Genomic DNA, 8,813 nt, shown 5'->3' with positions numbered 1-8,813 from the left:
CAGAAAGATTAAGCGATCGAGCTGGCATCCCACTTCTAAGTGCCAGAGCCAGGATTACAGCAATGCCTCTGGGGACCTTGGTAAAACATAGCCGGGGCCAGACTTGACGCGATGTAGTAAGATCTCACAAGTAAAGGGCATCTCGATGGCCTCTATGCTGCCTGCTTGAGAGTAAATGCCCATTTGGGGAGAGAGGCTCTGGATACCAGTGGCTTCAGCTTACGGGCATGTCCCAAACTCTGCCATGGGATTCTGTTCCAGGCAAAGCTGTGCCAGTGTGCCAGTGTCCCTTCTCTGACAGGAACAAGGCAAGGAGAGAATTTCTGTGCTACAAAAGTAAATGTCAGAGAAATGGGCTCATGGTTAAGAAGTGAGCTTCTCCTGCAAGAACCTGCACAATTCCATTGTGGCACCTACCTATCTTGGCACACTTTTGGCACTTGATCGGGTGGCACCACCAAAGTCTGTGCGGACGGCAGGTGGGGTGAGTTCATCGTATTCAGATCAGCATATTCTCAGTGTTATTTAGTTTTCGAAGAGGTGGTTTTCGATGCTGCCATCTCGTTCAACTTTTCTGGAAGGAGAAATTTTTATTTAAGAGGTGGGAAACTGAATTAGAATAGTTGAGTATAAAAGAAAATCTCAAACCTTTAAATTAGCATTTACCTCACACCCCTAATATTTTCACTGTCCCCAAATGATGACTGACAACCTCTGCTGCTAATTCCCAACCTCTGGTCCTCCCTGGAACTCGGCTGAGCGAGTGCAACTTAAATAAAAAGTAAATGATCATCGATTTAAAAAAAACCCTTTCTTAGAGGACGGAAGATGGAATGTCAGTCAAGCAGCTGTGTAAACAGCGCGAAAGCAAGGGCTCCACCTATCCATGGCAAGGTCGCCCTGAAGCTCGCCCGAATCCACGTGGTCAGAGTCCAACCTGCCTGGGCCTCCATTTCTTACTCTCTAAAATGAGAGGGTTCCGTGGTTCTCAATGGTTTGAGAACCAAGGCCGCCTTTTATAATAAATTTTAATACCTACTTTACGATCAGAAATATAATGCACAGATACCATCGCTCGCCTGCAATGTTAAAAAAATCTATATAATTTATAATAAGCATTTCAAATGAAAATGTCAGACACATCTGAAGTAAATGACACAATGAAATAAACAGTCAAATGCTTTATGTACCATATGTAAAGGAAAAATTTGGATTTTAAAGAAGCAAAAGACCCGAGGTCGTTCCACTCCAATAGTAAAGGAAAAGTTATAATAAACCAGTCTTATTTGTATACAGTAAGAGAAAGAGGAAAATAACTTGAACTGAATGAAGTAAGGCTCATAACCCAAATCAAATATGCCTTGCAGACTGCTGACATGGAGAAAATCAGGCAGAACTGGGCCTTATCTGGGATGAGGCTTTGAAGGAACAGAGAAAACACGTCTTCTGTCTTGATGACCCACACGCACGGGAAGGCGTGCATCCACTGAACTTCAAGACTTTGCAGATGGGAAAAGAGGCTGGATTGGAAAAAGAATCAATTTCCACCACGTAGACTATTATCATGCTTCTGTATAAAATGGCATAGAGGGAAATATTTTTAAAGACTTCAACAAAATTCAGGGTCAGATTCACTTCATATGCCTCTACTACTGTAATTTGTGCAAATGTGATATAGTAAGTAGAAAAATTCTGAATTTTTACTACCTTTGTTAAAAAAAGTAACTAAAATCCTCTTACAACTCTCTCCCGGTATTTTCTCCCCTCACCCAGAGAAAAAAGCAAAACAATCAAAAACCCAGCCTGCAAGTATGTTGTTCACTTTTCAGAAACTCCAGAATTTATTTTAGAAAACTAGGAAAAGACAGAAGACTTACTAAAAACTATTTTAAAGAACAGTTAAAGCAATTTTTTCAAATGTTTCACAGGTGACGATTAAGATGTTTGCGTACTATTTCTCAAAATTATGAAGGAATATTAAGATAATACTAGCAGGGGGAAAATCCTTTTTCTGCAAAAAAGCTATATCGAGATTCAGGGAGAATCTCATGTTATCTTTAGTTACAGATCATGAATGTGCAAGATAGTGTACAATGCGTCTAATGGCCCTAATATTCCTCTACTGGACCACAACCTGGCCTGACAACCTTTAAACAAAATTTGTACTTATTTTGTGTCGGTTTATTAGCACATCACACAATAATTAGAAGGAAACTTACCCATTTCTCCTCCAGAGAAACATTAATTTTATAAAAATGACTTTTGAGAGAATATTTTAAGATTAGAAACTTGTAAGCAACGCTGACTGGTGTTTTGTACTAAATTATTTTTCATAAGTGCTTGAGTTTCAGAGTCAGATTTGGATCTGAATCCTGCTTCTACAACTCAACCTATGATATAGAGAGCTTAGCAAAGTCGCAGGGGCACACTAAGTCCTCAAATGTTAGTTATTATTTCTAATCATGGCAATGATAACTACCATTTATGTACACATCCTGTATGTGCTTTAGAAACGCTATTGTATTTATTTCTCTTATTCAATGAGTATTATTATTCCTGTATAATATATGAAAACACTGAGGTTCAGAAAAGGTAGAGAAACATGCCCAACTCAGGTACGTCAGAAGCCAAAGCATCGTTGCTACTGACCACCATTAAATTTTTCTGTTGGGGGAGGGAGGGAGGGTAAGTGGGAGGGAAAGAGGGAGAGATGGACAGATGGAGAGTGTTGGGGGAAGGGGGAATCCTTGAATTTATTATGAAAGTTAGACATTTTTCATGTTAATAAAAGTTTTTAAAAATAATATCCATGTTCTAAATTAGCCAAATAACTGCCTTAAAAGCAAATATTACCAGAACACTTTGGTGCCCACATCTGCATTTGTATGCACTTGAAAGTAAGAGCTAGGTTCAGCTTTCCTTGTGGACGGCGGATGGAGAACAGAGGCTGACTTAATGGGGAAGCGATGTAGTCAAGGTAGATGAAGACCGAATAACATCACCATGTGCTGAGCGAATGCAAGTAACAGTCTGAGCAGAGAACACAGTGGCAGAGCTGAGTCACCACCGCAGCACATGGAAGTACGTGCATGTGAACTCACACTCTAGCACTCAGTACCAGAGTCCCACCGCAAGTGACAGTTTTGTTTTGGCAAAACATCACCATCCATTATATTTATTTAACGTTTTTAAATTTTATTAGTTTTATAGTTTTGCTTGTGTCTGATCTGTAAACTTCTTTTGCTTTTATACTTGTGCAAGATTAGCATAAGGCATTTATACGTAGCTTTATGTTTGTATATACTTAGATGACATTATAATAAACAAAAGCTAAGGCGCTAAGAGAATTCTTCCTCATTAAACGGGGATGTGCATTGAGTTGGAGAAGCATCGCTCTATGCTGTGCTGCTCGAGTGTGGGCTTCGGCGGGTCACCCGACCTCTCTCCATCACCACCTACATCACGGCATGTGTAGGGTTAAATGAGAGAATGAGTGTGAGTGCTCCTTTCCCTGGATCTGTCTCCTTTCCCTGGAATGAAAAACAAGAAGGCTAAATACAGTCCGGACTCTTGTACTCTAAGTGTGGTCTTGGGCCCAGGAGCACTGATTTCATCTAAGAGTTTGTTAGAAACTGAAATCCCAGGTTCTACCCAAGACCTACTGTATCCGAATCCGCATTTTAACACATTCCCAGCTGACACAATACATGCACATTAAAGTTTGAGGAGCCCTAGTCTAGATCTCCATAGAGAAGGCTGACAGTAAAATTCACTGCGTTTTGCACTCTGTAGGTTAACTTTGGTGTTAAGAGAAATGCCAGGCATAAATGGCCAAAAAAAAAAAAAAAATCCTCCTCTGGGATTCAATATAAACGTGACCACAGGCTGTTTCTGTGGAGTGGGATGCTCTTTAAAATGGGTCTTTCAATTCAGAAAGACTAACATATTTTTAAATATAAAACATTCATAAAAGCTTTCCAAATTTTGAATAAACATATCTTAAGATCATGTCAATTAAAACTTTTTTTTTTTTTTTTTGGTTCTTCCTTTGCCCCATCACAATTAAAATCTATGTCTATTAAACTCTTATTTAAGTATTTTGGTCCACGTGATCTGATCCGACAAAGTGCTGGTTCAATTTATGGTGACTGTGCTTACACTACAGACATTATAAAAAAAAGTATAATTGTGTATGTAAAAAGTATGTTATAACTGTTAAACAAAAATATTAAGTCCAATTCAGCAGTTATAATTTTGTTAGTGTAATTAACCTAGAGAATATCTATGCTTTTCTTCTTGCAATCAGTGGCTCTATACATTTAAGGCATGCTGTACTTAAAAAGATTCAAAGATACTGTTATTGGAAGCACAGAAAACAAAGTTAGCAACTAACATTCAAGAAAGCCACTAATATCTAAAGTGATCTTGATATCATCTATTAAAGGGCTATTTTGGTAGAATCAAAGGTTGAACTATGCTCTATTTTCTCCACAGGTGGGCCACAGAAATCACATTCAGAGGACGTAAAGCAAAGCAGATGACCGTGTGTGTATGCGTGTGTGGTCAGGCCACTAGGCGGTCTTTACACTCTGGGTTTGTGACGTGACCTGGATACAGGTAGAACCCACCATGAGCCTCATGGTCTCAGGCGATCGCGAACCAAGAGTCAATCATATGCCAATTTGCAATATTCATGGCAGCACAATTTGCAATAGCCAAGATATGGAAGCAACTTAAATGCTCATCAACAGACGACTGGATAAAGAAATTATGGTTCATATACACAATGGAATATTACTCGGCCATTAAAAAAATGAAATCCTACCATTTGTAATGACATGGATGGACCTAGAGGTTATTATGCTGAGTGAAATAAGTCAGACAGAGAAAGATAAATACCATATAATTTCACTTACATGTGGTATCTAAGGAACAAAAAGGACAAACCAATCAAAAACAGACTCACAAATATAGTGGACAATTTGGTGACGGACAGAGGGGAGGGGAGTTGGGGGACTGGGAGAATGAGGTGAAGGGTTACAGAAGTGCAAATCAGGAGAAGATAGTCGGGCACAGGGATGGGGAGCACGGCAGAGGGAACGCAGTGAGCATAAATGTGATGGCGGAGGGCCAGGGAGGGAGGGAGCAACTGGGGCATCGTTTTATGAACAATACAGGTGTCTAACCAATGCACTGTATACTTGAAACTAATTCAAATAAATAAATAAATGAATGAATAAAAGATAATCATATACCACGAGCTTTGTTAGTACCAGTACAGCTAATTATGATACCATAACTCAAGAGAACCACAAGGTGACACTTGGCTGCGAACTTTAATTTTAGAGGTTTATACGCTTCCGGTAGTCCTTTTCATCCTTAATACAATCAATCCACTATTACTAGAACCATAAAATTCTTCTCTTTCCAGTGCTTCAAATTCTAATAATTTCCGTTCATATATTAAGCAATTTAAACTCTATATACATATATATACAGACAATATATCAAGGGAAATACAAAAAGTGGTTTTTAGCTTATACTGAAACTATATTTTATTGCTTCCCTATTAACTTTTGCAAAGAAAAGATTAAACCATTACCTACAGTTTGAATTCATTAAACAATATCTAAACAAACAGAAAACAGGTAGAAATAGGCTATTTTTTCCTACTAGCGTGAGCATACTCATCCCTCTCTAGAAACAGCAGATATTTTAATCCTTTTAGACTTAAGATATTTGATTGAAAAAATCTACATCCATTTTTTTCCTACCAAAAATACTCTGAAAATCCTGTTGATTACTCTCAAACTACTATATTTGGATTCCTTAAAAAAAAGAGTATACACACACACATATATAACAGAGCCCCAGCCAATGGAATAAAATATATATTAAAGAAAATCTTAAAAGTATGAACCACTTTGGTCTCTAAACCTTAAGAGTCTAATAAAGACTGAGCTTTTTTCAACAGGTTATTTTTGCTATCAAGAATCCAAACATGTGCTGAAGCAAGAAACATCCTTGTTTTAAAAATCATATTATGCCTTGAACGAATTAAGAACCAACTTAATACTTTGTAAGTCGTTTCTTCCTCGGTTCAACCAGCTCTGGCCATGACCAAAGTTTAACCGAATTAAAAACTTGGTGGCGCTTCAAATCGACATCAGATGCTTGAGGCTGTCTGCACCCAGCTACGCTTTCATCCTCGAACGTGTCCTTGAACATGGCATGTGTTATCCAGGCTACCCAAACGTTCAACGCAGGCAGACACATACTGAACATTACTTAATCACAAACATCAAGGTCACCACGTTCCCCTCCTGGGATGTAGTACACTAAGAAACAAGCCTCATTACGTAACACTGTGGACAGCGCTAACAGAAGTGTGAACTTGGTCCCACACCAAATTTAGTTTCACTGAGAAGAGCAGCCCTTTATCGTCATTCTCCATTAAATTCTGAAGTGCAGTTGATACGTATAGTCCTATACTACCTTTAATACCCTATGACGTCAGTTGAACTAGTTGAACTAGAATCTCAGTACATGTAGAATTCTGCTTGCGTTACTGAACATTCATAGACTGGTGTACCTACGGCAAAGGGACATCCTTTTAAAGTTACTGACTAAAAGAAATTGTATGTATAAATTCGCTTCCTTTCAAATGGCAAAGTAGGTTGCAGCCTCTATTATCTAGAAAGAAAATGATTCAGGCCAGACGTCAACTTGAGGTAGCCAAGCTCGGCTTTTACAAAGAAAAGGTGGCATGTTTTTATAGCTGCTTCTAGTGAAAAGATGGCTCAAACATGAGCTAACAATTGACTGGAGAAGATGAGGCTAATTTTTCAGATTTTACGGCTCAAAGGGTTCAAGGATTACTATTTGAGAAGAAGCTTAATACCAGACATTTGACTGGCCACCTGGACTGGACGATCGAGGAAAGAGAATGGGAAGTCCTTAACACGTAAGCATAGAAAAGGAAAAAGTAGTTTTGATTTCCCAGAGAAAGCATCTGTGTCCATTATATGCAAATATCAGCGTCCTTATGGAAGAAATGTAAAGCCCCTTCTCATTTACATGGAAAAACAGAAGTTGAGTTAACACAACCACACAGGGTGGGAGAGGCTTCTCTATCTGTGAGCTCCACTGAGAATTGATTTGAACACTGGGGAGCAGGACCTCAGAAGCACCAAGCCTGAGCTCCGTAGAACAGAAGGGAGAGAGGGGGGTCTACCTTTTCACCTCCAAAATGCCAGCCTATGTGATGGGGTGAGGGAGATGGGGGTGGGTGTAGGAATCAAAAGGACTATGAAGACACCCAGATGGAAATGATAATGGTTTGACCTTAATTCAAAAAGAAACGCTCAATACGGCTAACAGATGCCTCTTGTTAAAGCGTAGCACTGGGGGGCATGGGGAGTGCAGGGCGGCGGGGGGAGGTCAGAAGACATTCTGGACACCGGAAGGAGCCCTTCGGGCTTCGAATTTGGAACTAAGAGCTCTTGTCTCAAAAAAAGAAAAATCACTCAAAAGGTGCCAAGGACAAGAGGAGTGGCTTAAGGCACTCCCTCAAGAATATTTTTCATCATTTAAAAACTAACGGAAGACACCCAGCACACAAACGCCCCTAGCATTTTCATCCGGATATATCGAAAGCCCTTGCTAAATGCTATCCTCATGGCACTTCTGTGAGGCAGGTAGCAGAATTCTGATTTTTACTCATAAGCAGGCTGGGGCACACAGAGAGCAGAGTGACAACCATGGTCTGGAGTTCGTTCCCTGCCACACACTCCACACTGACGCAGGCAGCTCGAGACACTCTGCTACAGGGAGTGGCCCGAGGGCCACACCAAACCTCCGATGACTCTGGGAGACAGCGCACTCTCTGAAGGCTCGCGACGGAGTCCCGGGGTTGCCCGCCACACCAGGGGCTAATGCGCGCAGGTCCTTCGACTAAGGCCACCAAACCACCCCTGTCGACAGGGACAAGGCTGAAGACATGGTCTTCTCGCTGTCCCCCACTGTTGAGACCAGAATCATCTTAACGAATCGTATGCTCCAAGGAACTTTAGTTCTCAAATCTTTGCCTTAACCGGTGCAGTAAAATTCTAAGACCTGCGTTTTGCTAATGATTTTGGTGTTTTCAATCAGATACGTTTCCAAGTCCTTGGTCCCAGGCAATTCTCTTCTATCAAACCAAATGATCTGTGCAGAATGTAATGCCAGGATATGAGGCAAATAATGCATCCAGCATATATTTCTATATGTTTTGAGAAATACTTAAGTACACAACGGAAGCGTGCAATGTTAGAGAGATGGTGTGAACAGTATCGGTGGCTTGTCGAATGAAGAAGCCAGTGTCCGTTCGGGAAACTGAAGATACTCAAAAAGTTGCTCCCCAATTTCTATTAACAATCCTCTAAAAATGAACATATTCATTTGATACAAATATACAAATTTAAAATAAGTGTGCAGTTCAGAATGGTCCACCATTTTCAGATTGCTTATGTGCCAGAAAATATACAGTCAGTAAAAAAATACCAGAGAGGTAGGGACAAAAGGCTCTCTGGATCTGTACAGCAAAAATGAATGTCACTTCCATAGGTAGTGATTCGTGGAGAAAGTGGTGTCCTTGGAAACCAGCAGCACTCGAAGGTGGCAGGTCACAAATCTGGTGACGGGGGATAAGATGTATAGTAAGGCCCATTTTCCTACGGAAAGAAAAAAAAGACAAGAACACTAAGTCATAAGATCAATTTAACTGGGGGATTTACAGTCAACGATTTAGCATATGTAAGATGTTTAGCACGTGC

General features: G+C 40.1%; 1 long non-coding RNA gene across 1 annotated transcript in view; it reads right to left on the bottom strand.

The window, feature by feature from the left end:
• Positions 1-866, bottom strand: part of LOC111744729 — a 6,722-nt gene extending 5,856 nt beyond the window's left edge. The window contains exon 1 of the long non-coding RNA XR_002782292.1: positions 418-866. This is a non-coding gene — a long non-coding RNA (uncharacterized LOC111744729). The remainder of the gene's footprint in view (positions 1-417) is intronic.
• Between the last annotated feature and the right edge of the window lie 7,947 nt (positions 867-8,813).

The sequence above is a fragment of the Pteropus vampyrus genome, unplaced genomic scaffold (genome assembly GCF_000151845.1).
Source record: "Pteropus vampyrus isolate Shadow unplaced genomic scaffold, Pvam_2.0 Scaffold6, whole genome shotgun sequence".
Taxonomy (NCBI): Eukaryota; Metazoa; Chordata; class Mammalia; order Chiroptera; family Pteropodidae; genus Pteropus; species Pteropus vampyrus.
Note: the sequence above shows the minus strand (reverse complement) of the source record. Positions and strands in the feature narration are given on the sequence as shown.